The 25,387-nt window shown below is 36.0% G+C and overlaps 1 protein-coding gene across 4 annotated transcripts in view; it reads right to left on the minus strand.

Annotated features, from left to right (window-relative positions):
* Positions 1 to 25,387, minus strand: part of LOC127977585 (signal-induced proliferation-associated 1-like protein 3) — a 91,364-nt gene that overhangs the window by 65,421 nt on the left and 556 nt on the right. The gene's annotated exons all lie outside the window — the stretch shown is intronic.

The raw sequence follows: 25,387 nt of genomic DNA on the forward strand, positions 1-25,387 counted from the left end.
CTGAGAGGTGCTGAACTCATGAGGGCCATGAGATATCATCATCATCTGTAGCATTACTGTATATCACACTTGAGCACATGCTGTGGCAAGCATTTGTGGAGATTTTAGTCAGACAAAAAAAAAATGCTGCATATCAACAAGCCTAGGATATTTATTGTATTTTTACAGTTGCAATTAAGTGACCCTGCTATTGTGTCTATGAAGTTTTGAGCATCTGACTGTCTCTACTGATTTGTCTTTGTTTATTTAATAAAAATTATAAAACAGAAACTTTATTTTAAATTGGAATAATATCATAATATTCTTAATGTATTTTTGTAATTTTGATAACAGCATAAGAGACTTATGAATATAAGTCAAAATATCAAACCTTTTACAGACCCCAAAGTCATTTTTATCTAACTAAGAATTCAATATGAAATGGCATTTACAACACATTTTACTAGAACCTTGAAGTACACTAGTGTTTACGAGTTTGGGATGTTTTTTTAGGGATGTCCCCATCCAATCCACAACATCGGTATCATGCAGATACTGGCCCAGAACGCTAGATCGGAGATCGGAGGGGAGAAAAAAAATATAATCCGATACCCATCCAACACAAATCATGGGAAAATCTAGCTTTAACCATCGCCTAAATGCTTGAATATTAGCATTTCCCTTGCTGCGACAACCAGTTCAGCACGCAGCCGGTCACGTGATAATAGTCGCAGCCAATTATAGTCGCATGAGAATGAGAGTTAGCTAATTTACAGAATAGCCATGTCAGCAGTGTGGAAGTATTTTAACCTTAAAGAGGAAAAGAGTCCAATGGTCGAATGAGCCGTTTTCCGTTTGAGCCCCTGCCACTTTGAGGTCCAACGCTAAAGTGCTCTTGCGGTCCGGTCTGCGATTTCTTTCAAGGGAAGTGGTGTGCAATTTAATTATTTTTGATCGTGGACGATAAAAATGTCCCCATGATCTGCTTTTTAAGAAAGCCCTACTAGTTATTTAAATGTTTCATTTGTGTGCTGTTCTGACTCAAAGTGTGCGCACGAAAACAAAAAAACCCTCCAAACATTGCTTGATTACTGAATTACTATATTATATATATATATATATATATATATATATATATATATATACACACATATATATATATATACATACATACAGTATATACATACATACATACAGTATATGTGTGTGGGAAGTGGACCTTCCATATGAGGAAAAGAGCCAGAACTAAATTCTTATTGACTAGGATGGATATAAGGGCTGAATGTCAAGTCCACCCTCGAGTGCATCTTCATGCATCCCAATGGTAGTGTTTAGAACAACATCTCAGATTAACACGGAAGAGATCTGCCACTTGACACTTCATGTGTCGCACCTAGTTAGTACACAGTGTGAGGCCACTCCAGAAGTCCTCTGAGCTGCAAACTTCCTGTGTGTGATTCTCATCCAATGTCCATCCTTACTCAAATCACTTTCAAATCTTATAAAAGACTTTTAGAGTGTCTGAGTGGACAATGGATTCTGGACAGAATCCTTCAGTTAATGCTTCAGAAACAAGCATACTTCTCATGATAAAGTCCCTATCTCATGCCGCACATCAGTAAGATGAGGACAAAGTGTTATATTGTTAGCTGCCAAGGCCTCACATTAGTAAACAGTTTGAGTGGGACAGGTGGTGCGACGGCAAGACAGACTTTAGACTGAATATGAAGAGTGTGGCTGTTTTCCCTGCAGTGGTTCAGTGTTCAAAAATAAAGTTGGTCCTAGACCGGCCTAAAAGAAAAGACCCTGGTGAGTCACTCCATTCCACCGGACCCAGCATGACATAACAGGTGTTTTGTGGCAGATGTGAATGGACTCCGGTAGGTTCAGTCTTTCCAACAAAAGCGGCACTGACTGATAGATATAAAGGAGCAAGGTGTGGCTGCATTTCTGTGTGAGCGAGAGAAAAGGGAAGGAAAGCGCACAAAAGCAGCCAGATAGTTTGTTTTGAAGGAGGAGAGAAAAAAGAGAGCTAACAAAAAGTATCAGGGTACAACTAAGGCTTTATGACATGTACCACGCTATTCTTTGAAGTAGCTTGTAGCACCATCATTTAAGTACACTACGCAAGTACTTTTTTTTAATAAGAAACATTTCATTAAGATGATAAAACAGAGGTAGTCTGAATGGCAGTGTTTGCAAAGTCATCTTGAAATAAGTAACACTAAAAAAGGAAAATAGAAACTATTGAGGTTATATTATTTTAGCAAAGAAAATGCAAGGAGTTTTATAACAGCTGAAGACCTGTGATAGGGAGCATTTGAAGACTAAACACGGCCATCAGTGTGTGCTGCAGAGAACAGAAAACATATGGAGGAAGCTCAGTTTGAGAGGCAGTTTGTGACTCTTAAAGGCTGTTCGTTTTGAGTTACGGTCTTCCCATTTACTTTCTAGAATAGAGCTTTGTGACTTCAGGAGCCACCTGGGAACACACACACACACACACACACACACACCTTCAGCGTCTCTCTTTCTTCCTATTACTGCATCTCCTTATGTTCCCTTGTTTTTCTTCCTGATTACCTTACAAAAAAATGCTATACAAATAAAAACTTTAATAAAACATTCATATCATTGCATAATAATATTTCTTTGATGAATAAAAAGTTCAAAAGAACAGCATTTATTTGAAATAGGATTTTTTAGGTAACATTATAAAAGTCTTTAATGTCACTATTGATCAACATAATGAGTTACTCCTGGAAAAAAAAAAAAAAAAACTTTTTATTGTAAAGACCCTATAGGAAGGTGTGTTAAAGTGATCCCCAAAGAATACATCTTCTTTCTTCTACGGAACACAAAAGAAAATAAATTGGCAGAATGTGCGTTTCCCACAATACAATAAAATATTAAATCAACCTACAAAACTACAAACTTCACCAATAAACAATTCATTTGATAACACAGGTTCTTAACAACACTGGTTATCATGTGACTCATCATCAGTGTCAATCCTGGCATACATTTTGCTTTGCCATATTTAAATGAGATTTAAGACATTCTGCTAAACATTAAGCAATATTGCAATATTGCATGTGGGTGACGTAATACAATTACATATGTACAGATGCATCTCAATAAATTAGAATGTTCTGGAAAAGTACATTTCTGCAATTCAACTCAAATTGTGAAACTTGTGTATTAAATAAATTCAATGCAAACAGACTGAAGCAGTACAAGTCTTTGGTTGTTTTAATTGTGATGATTTTGGCTCACATTTAACAAAAAAAAGACCAATTCACTATCTCATCAAATTAGAATACTTCATAAGACCTCAGTCTGTGGTCAGACTGCAGTCTGTGTGTATTGAATTTATTTAATAGACAAGTTTTACAATTTGAGTTGAATTACGGAAAAAATTAACTTTTCCACATACATTACGTATATGTTCCACATATATTAAGTATATTTATGCTTTGATTCAAAAGAAAACTCAGAGCGTACGCTGCCTGCGTTCAGCTCATAATCTCCAAAATGGTGCAACGGTAATGCGGAGAGACACAGAGGGGAACTGTTGAATAAAGTCATTATTATTGTTTTCTTCTTGTACAAAAAGTATTCGCGTCGATTCATAACATCATGGTTGAACCACTGATGGCAAACCACAGGACTTTGACAGTATAACTTAGTTTATGGGACAGTCACAAGCCTCCCAGTTTTCAACCAAAATATCTTAAATTGTGTTCTGAAGACGAACAAAGCTTTTAAGGGTTAGGAACGACAAGCAGGTAAGTGATTAATGACAACATTTTCATTTCGGGGTGGATCTACCCTTATAAAATGTGTATATATAAAATGTATTAGATGAAAAACAAACTGACTTCCGGTTATGGCGCGTAGCTGGTAGGACGCACGAGGAGAGCTCGCTGCCAAATCTCTGAATAAATCCTTGTAATAGACCCAAACTTGTATGTAGCCGATTGAAATAATATTAAAAGATACACGGGATAAAATGCCACCGAAAGCAACCAAGTCTGGACAACAATCGAAGTCACCGACTCAAGTTGAAGGAGATAGCCGAGAGCAGACTAGCAAACATGGCGATGAGGTACAGAGCGCGGCTACAAACGAAGTCATTTTAAGTGCAATTAACTCTTTGAGGGCGGACCTTTCTAAGCAATCTACCGAAATGCTAGATGCTATAAAAAGCATACAATCCGATTTGGTGGCTCAGTCGAAAAGAATAGGGGAAACTGAGGAGAGAATTTCGCAAACCGAGGAAGACGTCACAGCTCTTCAGCATAAAGTTAAACAACTGGAAGGAGTAACTTCATTTTTGCGCAATAAAGTTCAGGATCTGGAAGATCGCGGAAGGCGCTCCAACTTGCGACTGGTGGGCCTACCTGAAAAGGCAGAAGGCTCGGACACATGCGCTTTCCTTGAAAATTGGCTTCCAAACCTTTTAACCGGCACTTTCGACTGTGCGCCGGTTATTGAACGAGCTCACCGGATCGGACAAATTAATCCTAACCGCCCAACAGCTTCGAGACCGATTGTAATGAAATTTCTGAATTACAAAGATAAAGAAAAATCTTTGAGAGCAGCTAGAAGGCTTAAAGAGCTACGGTATGAAGGACAACGAGTCAGCCTGTTCCCGGACCTGTCAACTGAGACACGACAGCGACAGCGACAGTTCGACAGTGTGAAAGCCCAGCTCAGAGACAAGGGAATCCCCTACGGCATGATATATCCGGCCAACCTGATAGTCACACACGCCGATCGGCGCCACATTTTTAAATCCGTCTCTGAGGTAGAGGACTTTATTCGGTCAGTGCAAGCTACAGGTTGAACGCTGTGATGCAGGAATCGGATGACGAACTTGAACCCTAACGGTGATTCATTTAGGCGAAGGTAATGCCCAAGGAGGTGAATAACGATGTAACGTTATACTATTCTTGAGTCTGACTGTATTATAAGAACTACAGGTCTTTATGTTAGTTTAAATAGTTCAAAACTGTTTTCTTTTTCTCTTTAATATAAAAAAGTTCAACATGTCCATGTATCAAAATAGGTTGGAAAATTATACAGTTCATCATTGTCCACAGTATAAGTGAAAGTTAAAATGGTTAGATCTCTGGTCCAGACCAGATAAGTACTTGGCAGCGAGCCCAGTGGGTATATCGTGAATGAAGGCTCGCAAAGTTTGCTCCATATTATGGATCAAACGTCGTTCATGACTGTAAGTTGGTTATTGGGGGGATATATGCATTTTGATAGGGGAATGCATTTGGGGTTGTTCTTTACGTGTTCATTAATGGTTTGTTTAAGTGTATGTGTAATCTTGTGGTGGGGTTTTTTTTTTTTTTTTTTTTTTTTTTCCTCCATTGCGGCAATATTTACAGGACAAATCAAAGTAATTAATGGCTAATAATTCAGAGATCAAAATTACTAGTTGGAATATAAGAGGGTTGAACAATCTTGTAAAACTTAAACAAATACTGGGTAAACTGAAGCAAATGAAATCGAGCGTAGTTTTCTTACAAGAAACACATCTGATAAAAGATGATATTGGCAAAGTTACTAAGAGATGGCCGGGACAAGTTCATTATGCCTCTTTCACCTCTCGTGCAAGAGGAGTTATGATTCTCATTCACAAGTCTATCCCATTTCAATTAAAAGGACAATGTATAGATCCTTCAGGGAGATACATAATTCTTAATGGTACAATTCTAACCACACAAATTAATCTAATAAATTTATATGCACCTAATGAGGACGATCCCAATTTTTATCAAAATTTATTTCTCACCATATCATCATACAGTGGAAACTATGTAATAGGAGGAGACTTCAACTGTGTATTGAATCCATCATATGACCGCTCCTCAGGAATAGGGAATGCTCATCAACAAACCCAAAGGGTTATTGAAAAATATATGTCGGATTTGAATTTGACTGAAATCTGGAGATACCTTAACCCTAACAAAAAAGAATTTTCATGCTTCTCCAGTACCTATAAAACATTTTCTAGAATAGATTATTTTTTAATTTCAAATAACCTAATTTCAAAAGTTGGCAAATGTTATTATGATAGTATTATACTTTCGGACCATGCCCCAATTACAGTATCAATCCAAATTAATAACCTCTCGTTCTCCGCTTTTAGATTCCGATTCCAAGCGAGATGGCTTCAAGATCTCGATTTTGTAAATTTTATGGACACTAAAATAGATCAGTATTTTCTAGTGAATACGAACCAGACAAGTGCCTCTGTGAAATGGGAGGCCTTTAAAGCCTATATAAGAGGGGAGATACTAAGCTATACAAGGCATAAAACCAAATTATATTATGCTCAAGTTGGAAACCTAGAAAAGCAAATTAAAGCAATAGAGCAACAACTATTTAATAGATATGATCCTCTGAAACAAAAAGAAATATTAATACTCAAAGCCCAATATAATGAATTAACTAGTAGCAAGATAGTTAAAAATTTAATGTGGTTAAAACAGTCTTATTATGATCAGGGCGAAAAAAACGGGAAACTACTCGCATGGAGAATTAAAAAGATTCAAACGGATAGAACAATTAATTCAATTATAGATGAAAATGGAGAGGATATTGTAGATTCACAAGAAATTAATAATGTTTTAAAGGCATATTATGAGAATCTATACAAATCAGAATACGCAAACTTCTCAGAAAGACAAAATTCCTTTTTGGATAAACTTAATTTCCCTACTTTATCAAATGAGGATAGATGTAAACTGGAGGGAAATTTAAGTATTGAAGAGCTGCAAGAAGCATTACAGTGTATGAATAACGGAAAGGCTCCTGGGCCTGATGGTATACCTGTAGAAATTTATAAAAAATTTGCAGTGAAACTTATGCCCCACTTACTTGATGTATTTAACGAGTCGTTGGAAAAAGGAGTTCTACCACCTTCATTAAGATCTGCAATAATAACTCTTGTATTAAAACCAGGAAAATCTCCCAAGGATAAATCATCTTATAGGCCAATATCTTTAATGTCTTGCGACACGAAAATACTCTGCAAAGTGCTGTCTAATAGAATTGAAACACTGGTGCCCAACCTCATCATGAATGACCAAAATGGATTTGTTATTGGAAGACAAGCCTTTCATAACACCCGTAGGGTATTTAATATACTATACAAAAAACAGAATGCCAAAGACCACGCAGTCCTGTCATTGGATGCCGAAAAGGCCTTCGACAGAATTGAGTGGGGCTATCTATTTGAAACGCTTAAAAGATTTGGACTGGGAGATGGTTATCTTAAATGGATCAGATTACTTTATACAGAACCTCAAGCAGAAGTAATAACAAATAACCAAATTTCAAAACCATTTAATTTAAGTAGAGGCACACGCCAAGGTTGTCCTTTGTCCCCCCTATTATTTTTATTTGCAGTTGAACCTCTTGCAATGACAATTCGTAATAGTCCGGATGTAAAAGGTATAACAGTAGGAGAAAAGGAACACTGTCTATCTTTGTTTGCAGATGATATTATAGTTTTTCTTTCAAATTTGAAGACTTCTATTCCGACACTTAACAACATACTATCAGAATTTAAAGGTTTTTCAGGTTATAAAATTAACAAAAATAAAAGTGCCCTGCTAATCTTAAATGAAGATGAAAGGATTAATTCTACATATAACAGGCAATTTACTAATACCCCTGAAGGATTTATATATTTAGGTATTAAGATAACTCCTAATATAAAGACGATTATTGCGACTAATTATGACCCATTAGTAAAGAAAATCATAGACTCACTTGAGAGGTGGAAAGCATTACCCATTTCCATTATTGGACGCATAAACATTATAAAGATGTCAGTTCTGCCCAAGATTTTATATCTTTTCCAGTCAATCCCACTTCCGCCACCAACCTCTTTCTTTTCCACACTTAATAAAACCTTTACAAAATTCATATGGAATGATAAACGACCTAGATTACGCTTATCCCTTCTCTATCTGCCATATGACCGGGGAGGACTTAGAGTACCAAATATTAAACTTTACTATTGGGCAGCCCAACTTTGTACAGCCATGTACTATTTCAAGAATACGGACACCTCTCCGGCATGGGTTGATCTGGAAAACAGTGAAACAACACACTCTTTACAGACATATCTTTATTCTTCCCCAATAAAAACTCTAAAAAAATATACCAAAAACCCTTTTCTTAGAAATACCATATCTGTATGGTATGAAGCACATAACTTTTTAGAGGAAGGAATTAAATTGTCGGGTCTTTCACCAATTTGGGGTAATTCAGTATTCATACCTGGCAGAAACGATATTGGATTTAAAAACTGGATGCTCAAAGGCATTAGTCAAATTAAAGACTTGTATGAAGAAGGTTCTTTGATGTCCTTTCAGTTAATGGTGAAATACTACGGCCTTCCTCAGAATGACTTCTTTAAATACTTACAGGTTAGGAGCTTTGTGTACTCCCAAATGAAAACGTATACAGAACCTCCACTGTCAACTATTGAAAATTATAGGGATGCACCGAAATTTCGGCCACCGAAAATTATCGGCCGAAAATGGCCTTTTCGGTTTTCGGCCGATAGACTTTTATCACCGAAACAGCACGGCCGAAATGTTGTGATGACGCAAACAGAAACCGCGACCTGCACGTGCACCAGCATAGCGCAGACCATGAGCTCCACGCGACATTCACTTAACACCAGTGAGAACATTCTCTCTCTTCGTATTCCTTTATTCGCAGCACTAAAGCGTCTCCTAACAAAGAGATTAAGACGGACCACGAAGTAAAAACATAGAAAAGTACAGTCTTATAAAGTCTGTGAGCACACGTCTCACTGAGATCTTTTCGGATCCTCTGCACTTCATCGCGAATGTGCTTGATCCGCGTTATAAAACCATTACTTGTATGCGGAAATAAGGCAGCGCGCACGAGAAATGATCCAGGCCGCGCTGTATGCGGAGAACCCGCGTGGAGACGGAAAAGCGCCAAGTGCAGGAGACAGATCAGAGCGCAGAAAAAAGACTGGTCTTTGCACCAGATGAGGGGGGCATGCACCCTCGTTGTCTGATATGTTCAGTGGAATTCTGCAAAGAAAGTGCCTCAAATAATAATAATAGGTTGGCTATTTTGTTCTTAGGCTACTACACACACACACACACACACACACACACACACACACACACACAAACATATATACATACATAATATCAGATTGTAGCCATATTTATGCTAGATTTTCTGCTAGATTTCTGCTTTAATTTGATAAAAATGTTTATTTATGCCCTGGCCCTATTTAAACACACTCTCTCAAATATTTCTCAAATGTCAGGCAGATGACAAGCTCAACTGCTCAACAGCTAGATGGTTATCTGTCTGAAGTCCCCATCCCCAGAAGTGATAACAGTCTTGCCTACTGGAGAAGTAATGCACTTTCTAGTCCTACATAGAAAAATTTCAAATGCACTTCACCTAAATGCACTTTGTTTTTATGAGAGAACTGTTCATTTTAAAACCTTTCTGCAGGCCAGTAGGCCTGTAAATTATTATTAAATATACACATGAGTGGGATACATTTTTAGTTTGAATTTTATTTTATACTGTGCATTGTTGCAATGTGCTTAATAAATATTTGCATCATTTGTAATTATGTATTTTTATGTTTTTTTTTTTAAATAAGTTATGTAATTGTAATTATTTTTGAAACTTTAATATTAATTTATGCAATTGCAATGTCTTAATTTTAGTAAAGTTAGTACACGGTCATAGCAATAAATGCAACGGTACTAATAATTGGCATATTTTCTTTCGGTGTTTCGGTTTCGGTTTTCGGCCTTGGTTTTCTCTTTTTCGGTTTTCGGTTTCGGCCAAGAATTTTCATTTCGGTGCATCCCTAGAAAATTACACTTTAAAGCATTTGAACAGCAGGGGTAACTTATCTTCTTTTTACAATTTACTTCTTGAGGGGTCAAAAGAAAATTCTCTATCTTACCTATCTGCTTGGGAAAATGATCTCCAGGAAAATATTTCGAAAGAAGAATGGGAAGAAGCATGTTTATTTGCCCAAACCCATAGCATCAATACAAGATGCAGACTACTGCAGTATAAATGGCTTTTTAGAACATACATTACCCCAGTAAAGCTAAATAAATTCAATCCAAATATTCCTGACTGTTGTACAAAATGCAGAGAAGAAATAGGTACACTTTATCATTGTATGTGGGAATGTAAAGAGATGCAGAAATTCTGGAAGGAGACTCTTTGTTTGATCTGTCAATTAACAGAAGAAAATGTTCCTCTTGACCCAAAACTGTGTTTATTTCATATGTACCCAAGTACCCTGGTTGTGAATACAAAGAAGCGCAAACTAATAGATTTTAGTTTGCTGCAGGCCAAACGTGTCATTGCATTAAAATGGAAAGAGACTCAAAGACCCTTTTCTAATCAATGGATCAAGGAAATGTCCTCTAATCTTGCTCTGGAAAAACTGACATACATCATCAAAGGGAGGTTAAAAGAGTTTTATAGCATTTGGAATTCCTTTCTACACTTCTGCAACCAAGTAAACCTGACAGGAGAATAGAACTCAAGGAAAATATCAAGGTTAAATAGTAAATTGCTGCTGATATTGTATGTAAATAACTATTCCCTGTAAAAACCTTTTTTTTTTTTTTTTTTTTTTTTTTTTTTTTTTTTTGGGGGGGTGTGTATATGTGTAATTTTATTAATTTATTTGTTTTTATTTAGTTACATATTTGTGTATATATATATATATATATATATATATAGATGTATGTAGGTATATATATATATATATATATAATTTTTTTTTTTTTTTTTTTTTTTTTTAACTATTATTATTATTTCTAAGTTTTGTATGCTGTCCTGGAGTCATTTTGTTTTGATGTGATGTTCAGATGGTTGGATGTCTTGTTTTAATGTTGAGAAAACCTAATAAAACATATGGGGGAAAAGATGAAAAACAAACTGAAATTAAAGATGCTGCCTCTGCTATAAAATAAGTTAAATTTTTAACTAAATTAAATAAGCACTAAACTTAAAAAAAAAACAATAACTAAAATTACTAATAACTAAAATAACTAAAAATAACTAAATTGAACTCAAAATATTACAATGAAAAAAACTTAAAATATTAAAATAAATGCTAATTCAAAATAATGAAAATGTAATAGTAATAGTATATAAATTAGGGATGGGCATTTTGGGAAATTTCTCATTTCGATCATGGATAGGTTTCAAAAACGATTAATCGATTAATCGGGGGTGGGGCTTATGCGGGTTGGGGGGGGGCATGGCCATAATGTATATAATGAAAAAAAAATCTGAAGATTGTTATGAAAATAAAAATCTCACATGAAAATCTGTCTATGAATACATGAACACATGATAAGGACAGGTTAGATTATTATTATGATGAAGCAATGTTATTAATAAAGGAGCAAGAAATATCTGCATGAGGTGAAGAGTTTACCAATAAACGGAAGCTAATTATAAGACACATCCTATGATAAATCAGATAACTGAGATACAGACGTAACATTACAACTTGTATCAGCACAATAGAATGCTAAGTTATGCGTTAGACAGAGAGAGAGAGAGAGAGAGAGAGAGAGTGCGAGCTCACTCTGATGCGTTTTAATGATAGCACGCTGAAAGATGGGCAAGGATTCCTATAAAGTTCTCATTATAAATGTATGGCAGATTTGTGCTATATTTTCATCTACGTTATTAAGTGTAATAGTTGTAATTAAGTTTTATTTTCCATAAACCACCTGCGCGTTTTCGAAGCCATATGAATTACATTATGCCCACAAATATGACGAAAAAAAAAGCTCGGCTGAATTATTATAACATCAATAATGACAATAATAGTAGAAAAATAAAACATTTAAGAGCAATATCATTATCGGGCATTGCTTATATGAGCATGAAACGAATCGCTGATATGCAGCGATTTCAGCATAATTGTTCATGTTAATTAATCAGACACTAGCTCTTGCAACTTTTATCTGAAAAAAATTTGCCGATGCAGATGTGAACTTGACCGAAAGTGTAACTCTGATTGGGCTTTACAAACACGAAAGTACAATAAATTCATACTATCGTTATTTTTTTTATGTATTCTAATATTTTGTATTCAATTTGCACATTCTGATCAACCAAAGTATTATTTAACAGCATGGAAATCACTGATTATTGCTAAATAATTGAATACGATTTAAAATATAGATAAAAAATGACAAACAAATAATTTTGATTTCGTCATCTGTACGAATATGTTTACTGTAATTAGGCTACAAATATATCCAGTGCATTTTTATTTTATAAAGACCATTTCATTATTTGATTTAAAAATTAACACACAAAGATACTTTTTCTTTTTTTAGCTACTTTATTCAACTGCATTTTTTTTAACAAAACATTGTCTCCCAGTATAACTTTAGCAGCATATTTTGATCCAGCGGTGAAACGTAGTTTTTAAAACATAAAGAAAAAAGTTCACCAAGTTTAACCAAACAACTATTATAAGGTATAAAACAGAGGCCAAATAGCTTAGATATTTTAACTATGGCTAAAACTTAAAACTAAAATAATAATTATTTAAAAAAAATGGATATTATATTTACCACAACCGGTGAAACATTCAAATGTCTATTGAAAAAGATAAGGCGGTCTACGTGCTCAGATGAGAGCCGAGTGCGCAGCCTGTTCACATTTAGAGGAATAAATTCGCTCCGCTGGAACAGATGTTGCAGGTACAGCCAGGCACCACTGGACAGGTAAACCTTCTCTGTCCCTGAAACTAATGGGCAGCAAATCTTTCACCACCATTTCAGCGAATAGCTTTGTCGTCTTCTCGGTTCTGCCTGCGTTGCATTTAGGTCTTACGGCAGATGATTCAATGCTCGTCTGAGTTGCCGCTCTGTTATCGCCAGATATTTTATGTACACATTTTAGATGATAGTAGGGGTGGGCGATATCTCGATATTTAAAATATATCGAGATATTTTTTTAAACACGATATGGATTTTGAAATATCGTATATATCGATATATTGTTTATATTCTGATTCCGCCACTTTGCTTGTTTGCCTTCTCTGTGCTGTGCTCGCCCCCGCTCGCTCGCCCCCCGCCTCCTTGCTTTTGTCCCCTCTCACCTCGCGTGTAGAGAACTAGTCAAAAAAAAAAAAGACAACTGGCTCCATTATATGGAGATACTTCAGTTTTAAGGCGTAGGGCGAACGGCAGGCAGATGTCTACTGTAGGGCCCAATGAAACGCGGACGGAATCGCGGAATCCAGTCATAAAAATGGACAGTTTAACGCGGAATGTCACGGAATTGGTCAAATTTTAAATGAATTAATCAAAAGTCGGTCATGCACTTACATCAAATCGCGAAATGGACTAATATCTGCAAATATTAACCCGGAAAAGTCTATTTAAATATGAATCCTGCATGTTCTGCGTGTCTGTGTCAACGAATGGAGCAGAAGCGCGTCTTCATTCATTGCATAACGCTCGCGCTGATTTCATTGTCTTTCCTCTCTCTAAATAAAGACGTGAACACATGAGGAACATCTCCAGAACTGCACTGAGAGTCACTTCATGAGCATCTGACCGTTTGATTTGAGTAAGACTAGCTCATATCACATCATAGACTGTGGTATCACATACACAGAACTGTAAAGGTAAACCCGTCAAAATAGAAGTATTTGACAGAAATCTATTACTATTGTACAGCAGAATGTAGATAGCCCACTACTACTACTATTAAAATGAAACGAACATAATTTTATAAGGAATAATCACACAACATTTCTCCCATGTTTTATTTTTAATAGTAAATCCCCTTTGTTTACCAAAAAATAAAGTTTGCTTAATTTTAAATAATTAAAAGATAAATTAAATGAATGTTTTATGCCTTCAATTGATAATCAGAAAAATGTAAATACACAGAATTTCTGAAGGGAAAAAAACATTTCACATAAGGCTATTTTAAGAATTGTTTTTAACTAATTAAGTTGTTTTTATGCATTTAAATAATTGCACATGCTAAAACACAGAATTAGGTAACAATAAAACATGGTGAAGAAAAAAATAAAATGTTTCATAGGCCCCTTAATATGTAATATTTGCCATATTTGTTTTTGCAGTAGTTTTTTGGGGGTTATTTTTCCTGTAAAGATATCGAGATATATATTGTATATCGAGATATAGCAAAATATATCGAGATATATTTTTTGCTCCATATCGCCCAGCCCTAGATGATAGCACATTGTATTTGTTGTAGATTTGTGTGACAGCTTGGCGCTACACAGCTTACCCTGAACTGTATTTTCATAGTTCTTCTCAAAGGGAAGCCAGCCATCACTACGTGACTTTGAGGCCATGATTATCTGTCTTCTTACGTCTTTTGAGGCATCAAGTGGGAAGCTAACCAATCAGAGATCAGGGCGCCGCCCAACGTGCTGCCATAACCAATAGAAAAATAAATAAATAAAAATAATTTAGATCATCGTTTACGTGATCGATCATCGCTGTCGAGTACTCGATCACTGTTGCACATCCCTAATATAAATAAATACTAAAAGGTGCACACAATGTCAGCTGTCTGATCATCAGGTCATACATATACTGTAAGATGCAACTGAAACTTGTTCTCATGCCAAAGTCATGTGCAAAATAGTTTATCGCAAATCAAGTCCAGTCAGCAGTCTGTAACTGATAACAAGCTCAGTGCTCGACACGGAACAAGGGTGTTTTGACAATAGCTGCCATAGGACAGATACTTTTACACTGCTAATAGTGGCTCCTGCATAGAAGAGGATGAGGTCATAAAGTTTCCTGCCAGGAGTTTCAGTGATAAAACAAGACTTATCTCCATTTGAACTCATACTGTTGCTGTACTGTGTGTTTTCAAAGTGTGTGTGCTCAAAGATCCCATCTGAGCTAGCCTTTTCTCATTTCCACAGATCTCAGCACCGAGTGACAGTAAAGCAGTGCTTTGATTCCATATTCCACTCGGTAAAGATACAACAGATGGATTCAAGAGGAATAAAGGCAAAGAAAAGGAAGCACGTCTAAATACTCCCCATTGGGCAAGTAACATTCCTGCGAAACTGAGACGTGGGAACCGGTTGAAAGGCGCACCCCTACATAAGCGTGACCGTGTGTATGTTTATACTGCTGATCTGTGCAGGAATTCATAGGCTCCACGCATAGTTCAGCCCACTTTACATTCCCGTCATCATTCAAGGCGTGTGGACAGGGGAGGAGAAGTGACGATGGCTCATCCTCGTTGACTGTGAGAGAATAAAACACGGTTGACGGCTGTGGCCAAAGCCTCTCTCTCTCTCACACAGGCTAATTTATAACCCAACCTTGTTCATGAGAAAGAGGCTGCTCTGTTTTAGAAAACCCCTATCAATCTCTCACTCTCACACAGCTCACAAAGTCCTTTGAATCGCTGCGAGACAATCTAGCCTCTAAGGGGGATTTCTTTATGCTAGCGTGACCAAAACGTGTAACTATGTCAGACTGACAAAATCAACACAGGAAGAGAAAGAGAGAGACTGAAAGAGTTCCAGACTAGAGCTGAGCTAATGGTTGTCTGAAGCTACGACACCAGAATCAGGACACACAAAATCCACACACAGAGGTGCACCTAACTCTTTCACCCGCATGCTTTCAGATCTTCCCTCACGGGCCTCTCTCATCCCTAATCGGTCGATATCTACCTCTCCCACGATGATAAGAGCTCAACCATTTTCCTCTCTCTCTCTCTCTGGCAGTGTACTACTACTGTAACTCTCCTGAGATCTAGGAACACAACAGTCAACACCCCACTGTCATTACTCTTAATTTACACTCTACGTAGTGAGCATCTGTATGTGTGTGTGTGTGTGTGTGAAATGGCAAGTAGCTTTCCACTCCCCACAGACACTGTGCTGTACAGCATGAGACATAAACCCTTGGTGGGATAAATAAATAAGTGGGTAAAAAAAAAACACACAAATACCACCAGCATTTCAAATCTGCTCAGAGACTTAAATATATGGAGATAAATACAAGTCGCATCATTTTTGGAACCGCATGCAATGCGATACAGCATAAAGCTTTTTTTTTTTTGTCTAACCAGCAGTGAGCGACAGGAAATTTTGTCTGTGGCTAGGCTTTTAATCTTGTGGCATCCACAGCAAAATCTCACTGGAACAAAATTCCCCTCCTCATATGCTAAAGAAGCATTTCCAATGGAGAGTAGTGCAGGAGCTGTTGAGTTCCAATTATTTGCATATGCAGATTTGTCTAGCTTTAGGAGCTTTGAGATACTTGCAGCATTTAACTTATTTTGGCTAGACTTTATGTGATGTAATCTATAAGCGTCAGTAAAGAAATACCAATATTGTTTGTACTAAAACGTTATTAATTTCCTAATTACTGTAGGTAGTAAGGTAAATCTAGTTGTTAAGTTTAGTTAGTGGGTAGGATTAGGGATACATAATAGTTATGCAGAATATGTGCTTTATAAGTAATAAACAGCCAATATGCTAATAATATGCATTCTAATAAGCACTAGTTAATAGTGAGAATTTGTATACTTTTTTCCATTCTTTGGCTATTTTTATGGTGAAAGCCATACTTGAGTTATTTAAAATTTAAAAAAGAAACTAAACAAAAGATTTAAGACATATTTTCCAAATATTGAATTTGCAGTAGCAGAATACACAATAAAAAAAAAAATTACCAATCCAATCAAATATGCTTGATTGGCAATGACTGTTCCTGGGTGGGTAAAATGCGACAATTATATGCAAATAGCAGAGATAGTGAGAACTAGAAAATAGTGAAAGATAGTCAAAACGTCTGTACAATAAATCTTTTATAATAGTGGATGAACGAGTTGATTCCACGAAAAAATGCTTTCTAGACAGATCATGCAGATAATCGAAACCAAATGTAACTAGCTGAAAGCAAAACTCTTTGAGTTCGAAACTTGATTTTCAGGCAACTGAATTGTGTGGAAATCTGCAGACATTCTTCGTAGGCCTGCTTATAGATGATCTGTGACACAGTCTGCACACAATGATTTCTTCAACAGTACTAAATCATGAAACTCTCTGCCCTTTCACCAAATCTGATTTTGTAATGGATAAAGGCATGTGATGAAAACTAACTAAATGGCATTCTGGGAATGACTCCATGCTGAACTCAATTAGAATTAAAACAATGACCCTACAGTTGCCGGACTTTGGCTATGGAGAGTTACAAACACACACACAACCGCACAAGCGAGCGCACATACAGTAACACGACTTCCTCTCAAGAAATTCCAGTCTGTAACAGTGGCGAGAAAACGAGGCCCTTGGTGCTTTTGGCAAGAGCGTCAGTATTAACCCCAAGCCTGGCACTCCAGCACTTTGGAAACAATCTGCAGCTTTGTCTGAGCCACAACCAGTGTGCTGACAGAAGGTGGGCAGCTCTGCACTGCAGAAACGCCTCGCTTGTGAGCAGTCATTTAAGGGTTGCACGAGGCAAGGTACCATTGAGTCCGCCAACGTCACATCTTTGAAGTGGTCCTGGAAGCAGCTTTGTTCATAGCTCAGTATGAGTTATCCTTGTCAAATTTGAGAAATACTCACCCACAGGCCATAATTCAGTTTATATGGTCACTGTGGGCAGGAACTCTTGAAGCTAGAGCTGAATAAGGAACTTAAGAACAGGTAAATCTCTCCTCAAAGTCTTACGACACAGCATACTTTACCACCACATTTATAGGAGGTTTTTGCATACTTGGGCTACAGTTTTTATCTGTCTGTCCATGAATTAAAATATTTGAAGGGTTAAATGCACCAACTGCAAACTGTAGTGCGATTAATGCATATACATGCTTGACGAAGTCAAACTGCAATCATATCTAGGTCTGTGAGCGTGACTTCAAAAAGTTTAAATTTTAAATAGACTAATTATTACTATTGTTCCATTATTTACCATTCAAAAATGTGCCTTCAGTAAGATTAGTGTTTCCCAAAGAGATTAAAAGTTGTATTCAGCAAGGACACATTAAATTGGTGGCAGAAACGACAATTGTTACAAAATATTTCTATTTTATAATATGAATTTTCTATTTACTCAAAAAAAAAAAAAAAAAAAAAACGGTTTTCAATATTGATAAACGTAAGAAATGTTTCTTGAGCACCAAATCAGCACATCAGAATAATTTCTGAAGGATCATGTGACACTGAAGACTGGAAAAATCAACAATAATACTCTTAGTAATAAGGATTTAATGTATTTTTGATCAAATAAATACAGCATACCCTAAAAAAACTGACCTCTGGTATTGGATATATCAATACATAACCTACCTACATTAAAGATTCTAAGGCATATAATAAAAAAATAATTATTTATTGTAAACTTCTGATAAAAAAAATAAATAAAATAACTTTGCCAGTAATGCATCATATTTGTGATAGAGCCTCTGGAAATGTTGGCAAAAAAAGAATCCTTCAACACTGAACCTTGCAAAGGTCGTCATCAGTTCTTTGGATTAGTGGTCGAACGATATATCGCCAAGGCCGATATATCAGCCGATATTTGTCATTTTTCAAATATTGGCATCAGTCAATATGTTTTTCTGCTTGGCCGATGTTTTGGAGGCGAGACTTTTATTTTGAGCAGCGATGCCTGAGCGCACACAGTGCTCACACTCTTTCTCGTTTGTCGTCTTCATTAACAGTTCTGTCTTACACGAATAGAAGTCTGTCTAATAATCAGATAGAACAGTTAAACAAAGGAATTAATGTATAAAGAAAGTATTATAACTATTGCTTTTATATTAGGCATATTAGTAATAGAAAGGCAAACATTATAATACTTTTATAACATTATAATACCGTCAGCATTAAGCAAATATGCGATTACATAATTTAAACAAATCTTTGAATGACTAATGAATATTCAATTTTACAAACCATTTAATTTCACAAATCCAGTTGTGAGATCTTGTGAAGTGTGTATGTGTATCCAGCATGATCGCTTGTTCTCTGTGTGATGGTCGGTCCATGTGAATTGAATGCTATAAACGTGCACACAAACTTCCCATCAATAATAATAATTTAAAAAAATCATATCGGCTTTATATCAGCCCCCCTGCTTTCCAAGATATCCGCATCGGCAGTCAAAAAAACACATATCGGTCAACCACTACTTTGGATGTGAGCCCAATGAAATCAGTGGATAATGATACAGGACAGACTAATTAAGAAATCATTACAATATTTGATCACAGTTTAACAGATTAGAGAGTAGTAAACCAATAAACCACCTATGATATGGCTATACTGTGTTTGGTTGCAATACTTCTTTAAAAATGATGTCAAAATATGAAAAGTATTGCAGTCCAAAGATAGAGTGAATGCAGGAATGTGTAGGCTACTTAAACGAGTGTAGGCATATGCGTGTGGGTGTGTGCAGACTACACAGAGCGGAAAAAGTGCGGCCCTCGAGCTCTGACCACATCAGGGCTCTCAAAGGAGGCAAGAAAGAGAAAGAAATATTCAGAAATGAAAAGATCTTCTGAAAGATGCTCAAAAGAATCTCTCTCGATTTTAAAATTAAGCCCTGGACACTTGTAGGATACAGGACACTTACAAAAAGGTACAACATTTGCTACTGTCATGAACGCATGTTGAAATCTAAAACAGAATAAAGTTATTTTTTTTCCACACAAAAATAAAACCATTCCTAAAAAAACGCACTGCCTGTAATAAATGTTAATCATAGAACAAAAGAAAACTATTCACCGATCTTGACTAAATATATATAATAATTTTAATGAATTTATATTTTATTAAAACTATGCAGTTTTAAAACTTTGAATTAGTCTCTGTACCTGAATTGGTTCAGTTGTATTTATTTATGCTATTGCTAATTTATTTGTTTGTTCCAATTTTATAACTGACTGTTTTATTGTCTTTAACACTTTAATATTTGAAATGTATATTCAAGTTGTTTTTGCTGTGGTATTTTTTGTTAAAAGGATAGGCAAAATTCCTCTTGCATTGTTCTGTAGGCTGTTGATTTTTGCTCATGTTATTCAAAAGACACAGAATAAATGTTTGACTTAATTTTTTTTTATCTTATTGGAATCGATAAGAAATGAATCAGAATCGATAATATTCAAATGATACCCAACCCTACCAGAAACACGATATCATGGAGCAGATAGAAAGAATAAAATGGATGAACTTTTCTAAAATAGATATAGAAAGACTAAAATAGTGTAGTAAAAAATAAATTTCATGTAGTAACCTGTGTTTTATCTACAACTTCAAAAATATATATTTATATATATATACTTCATAAAAAGCATTGGCTTCTTAAAGTTGACTGAATTCTTTGCATATATGGGTGATTCAGTACATGAAGTGAATGTGTTTCTTCTGTTGTTTGATTAGGTAACATTTGGCATTTTAACGCACTGTGTGTGTTTGATATGACCCATCTCCTCAAAGTGGGGGTGATTCATGGGCCTGTCATCTCGCTCATTTCCTTTCTGAGTTCCCCTTCTCTCCAACGGTGCACTAGAAAGAACCAGTGTGACGCACAATGCTACCAATAGACAGATGGAAGTAGACGCAACAAAACTTCCCACTTGATGGGGTCTATCAAGTCCGCATCACAGTTAACTTGTAGGTGACGTAACTAAACTTCAGAAAGTGTGTCTGGTTTAAGACTAGAAACTGCCGGAAGTGTTGGAAGAAACGGTACCGGAGACATTCGAGACAGTCGGTGTCCGTTCATCAACACTTCCTCCCGCGTATCGGCTGACATGCTCTTGAGGATCCCCTACTGGCTCTGACAGTTTCCTCTCGATGTCTCTCTTCCGCTCCGTCTCTCCAAAGAGAGGGGAATACATTTCTTGGCCAGATCAATAGGAAATTCCTTAAGAACAGAAAGTTGTGAACAAGGAGATCTCCTGGGACAATGAACGGCCTACTTCCACAACTGTGTGTGTGGGTCTGAAACATCTGGCGTCATTAATTTAATGGAGATCCTCTATAAAACAAAGAGACTTTTCCCTTTGGAGACACTTATTGGTAAAGTCAATTTCCCTCTCAGATCTCCCAAGTACTCCCACATCCAAAAATGGTTCCAGGCTGGATGTTTAAGAAATCAGAAGACATTTAACCGCTTTTCTTTAATGTTACAGCACATAAAAAAAGCATTTTTATTAGGGAAGCAGGGTTTCTCTGAGACTATAGCTGCAGATAATATATGTTTTCTAACCCATTAAGTGAAGCTTTTTCTTTTCTACTGTATCTGGGAATGTACCAATATGGAAATTACGGTACATAAGACTATTTTGTTCATCATATCTGAACCAATAAAAGTTGAGATTATAAATCTATACTACTTAAAAAAAAAATAAACACTGAAAACGTCCATTACGTGCACACAGCAGCTCACAGAAATGTGCTCTAAAAGGGAAACCATAGTCTATTGTCATCTGTTTAAATTAGAAAAATCGGTAGGGAAAAAAAATATCGGCTGATACTTTTTCACAGATACCAGCCAATAATCAATAATTTTTTTTTTTTTTTTAATCCACAATACATTATACTATATGTTTTGATTTCACTTGAAAATAAAATACTGTTTAAAAGCCTGGGGTCCATTTTTTAAGAAATTAATCATTTTATTCAACAAGGATGCAATAGAAACATGTATAATGTAATGTTTCAAATTTATATTTCATATAAATGCTTTTCTTTTGAAATTTCAATGAATCAAATAATACTGAAAAAAGGTATCACAAATTTCACAAATATATTTAGCACAGCTGTTTTCACTATTGATAATAATAAAGTGTTAAATCAGCATTTTAAAATGATTTCTGAAGGATCATGTGACACTGAAGACTAGAGGCCGGACTTATTACATTTTAAAATATAACCAAACAGATAGGCTAACTTATTTTAAATGGTAATAATATTTCACAGTAATGTTCTTACATTTGATCAAATATACTGAAGCCTTGAGGAGCATAAGATACTTTTTTTCATCTTTCCTTACCAACCCCAAACTTTTGAATAGTAGTGTACATTTATAATGCACATAAACACAGTGAATATCAGCCACCATAAAACGTAGTTTTCTATCAGTGCATCACTCTTATTCTTTTAAACACATCACAAACTCTATCAATGAAAAATGCTATACATATTAATCGACAGCCCTGACAAAATTCCTACGATGTGCAACTCAAAATGCATCCTACTTTATTTTGTTTTTAAACTTTACCCCAGATTACACTTTAACTTTGCATGACAGTTTTAGGTTTCAGCTTTCTGTCATGAATCCGACTTGTTTCTAAATGGGGGGGTGATATCAAAGACTTTTGTTCTGCGCTCAAACTCCCTCGACTCTGTGGGATCTCTCTCGTCAATCAGGTCTCTCTGGTTCTGGAGCGGAGCAGGTGTAAAAACAGCATGGCAGCCTGCTGACTTCCACCGACACTTTGTGGAAATCGCTTTTACAAATTACGGATTCCCAAGAAAAGTCACGTCAATAAGTCATGACACCGAGGTGACAGAACCACTTGTTGCCTTTCGGTTGAGTAGCTCTACAATCACAAAAAAAGCCTATATGCTTTCCTGAACCATATCATATTACAATGCTGTCAGTTTTAGCGCTCAAACTGATCTAAACAAACAGAAAGACCAGATTTCTCCTAACAATGCAAATAGCTCCCTAGCTAATGTGCGATTACTAATGTAATATTAACTACCTTGCAAGCTATTACAGTAATTACACAATTAGAAGTAACTCTGTTAACTTGGAGTCTGTGACTTGGCACATGCCGGCCAAAATGGTCAATAAGGATACAGTCAGCCCTAATGACAACATTAAGCCTTTTCTGATTATAAAAGATTATACATTTTCTGTCAGTTTCTATATCTCTAAGAGAAACTGTTGGGGTGAGTCTGCAGTGGCAAACAGTTCGATTCGACATCTGTGTTTATCCTCTAGCAAAAAACCAAACAGGCTATATTTACTCTGGCCAAACAGGCAGAAAGAGAGAGCAGAGAGCAGAGTGATCGAGAGAGAGAGAGAGAGAGAATAAGAAACTTCAGCAGCTTTAGGGATATTTCTGGCCCAGTTAATAGATGACATGGAAGCAGGTAGTGATAACCTACCTGAGAATGTAACCCGGAGAGAATACTAAAGTCCACATTAGTATCCAGTTATTACGTGTCAAAATATTCTCTATTCCCCTTTTGTTGCTCAGACTTCTCATTTACAAAAGATGTTCAGTTACTCACAAACATACTGTCTATTTAGTAAATGAATAGGAAAATCTTAAAACTCTTTTGCCTGTTGACCACAGACAAGGGTGTGTAGTGTAATGGGACAATAAAGATATAGCTATTATTCATAACTCACTCTTGTCTTGACCTACATGAAATTCAAACTGCTTATGGTTTAAACTTCTTGACCTCACTGTTGCTCAAAAATATTGCATAATTTTGCATCATTACAGCTTAAAAAGACACGTGCCTTGGCCCATAAGTTGTTCATTTCTCTCTTCGCCTGATAACAATGACACACAAACCTAAGTACAAACAAAACAATCAGGCATGTTTGCAGAAGACAATGCCACCACAGCCTTAAAAAGACCTGCAAGGACTCAAATGACCAAATGCAAATCGCTCAGACAATCCAGACCTACTCTCAGCTGAGTCTGTCTATTCCAAACCCTCACTAACCAGCAGACTACGAAAGACGGTGTTTGTGAGTTTAAGAGGCTTTTTCTGGTTAGTTGATGGAAAAAGAACCCCAGCTAGTCCTTCACACACACAGAGATACTGCTACTTTACAGGGTATGTTACAAAAAAAACTGGAGTTTAGCCTAGCACCTGGATGTAGTTACTGAGATTTACAACAGCATTCAGCTCTTCACAAAAACACAGTCTGTCTTAAGTTATTACCTGGAAGAAGAATCGGCTCCAGGTTTTGGACTACGTTTGTGTCATCAGCAGCAGTCACTGATGTCCACATTTGTCCACAAAGCAAACCATGAGAACTGAATTTAGCCAATATGACCTGTTGTATCAGATACGTTCATGTGATTGAATTAGCCCCAGAGAGGAAGTTACTAAAATAAAACCTCTAAATTCCAGGCACGACAGTCTGGTTCTCTAATTTGATATTGTTTAATGTGGTGGTGTGGTGTGTGTGCGCTGGTAATGCCATCTGACTTCCCCTGAAACATATGCTGATTTTTAATTATACAGCTACACATCAGTGCATGACCTGCAGTAGAGATAATAATATTCATAACAAAGCCCTTAAAGGGATACTTCTTCCAAAAATAAAATACTATATAAATTCCATAAATTTACTCTCAACCTAATCAGAAATGGTAGGGACTTGTTTTCAAAATGAACCCTATGGAGCCTAAAGAAACATATTTGATACACAGAGGCTTTTAATGATCAGAATTTGCTGAAAACATGGTGTACAACCATCACTTTGAGATCTTAAAAAAAAGAAAACCTTTTATATTATTAATTACACTTGCTTACTGGACTGAAAGCAACTTATGTTTACTTGACTAGTGTCCTTTTTTTTGTCAAATATTATTTAAAATGCTTTTGATGAATGCTTATTTATATTCAGTCATCACTGTATTACAAAGCATTATGTGCTGTGGCCCCCACAATTAAAATTATAGAGCTTTGATCATAAAATTAATTATTATTTAAATAATTACATGCATTTTCTATCAGCTTTGCTGTAAAGATCTCTGCTGATTAAAATTCCAAGCTATCAAGATTTTCAGATATATACTTACCAGAACCTATTGAACATGACAAAAATCAATAAAATAATAATAAAATAAAATAAAAACTTACAAACCAAATGTTGCTGTTTTTGTTGCTTTGATTTAAAGGTTCAATAAACTGTTACATTACCAAACAATTCGATGATTACTGACCATTATTTTACATCTGGCTTTACAGAGTTAAAGCAAATGACTGAGGCTGTGTTTTCACAACTTTTGTATTTGCCCCAAACAAACAAAAAAACAAACAACCTGTCATACAAAGGTCAAGATTGAGGTGATAAATGACAGTCTTCTTCCTTTTACCAAATAATGCACAAATGTGTTAAACACAAACAAACTGCCTAAACGAACTGTAACGCAACATTTGCAAACTGTATTGCCTAGAAGCTTTTCCGCTGGGTTCTCAAATGATTCTCCATGTGCGAAAAAACTCACTAGAAAGCAACAATCTGCCCTCACCAGCAACAAACATCATTCTAAGATGCTTCAAAAGACACCAACTTCGGAAAGAACAAGAGCACCA

Source organism: Carassius gibelio, chromosome B18, assembly GCF_023724105.1.
Source record: "Carassius gibelio isolate Cgi1373 ecotype wild population from Czech Republic chromosome B18, carGib1.2-hapl.c, whole genome shotgun sequence".
NCBI classification, from domain to species: Eukaryota; Metazoa; Chordata; class Actinopteri; order Cypriniformes; family Cyprinidae; genus Carassius; species Carassius gibelio.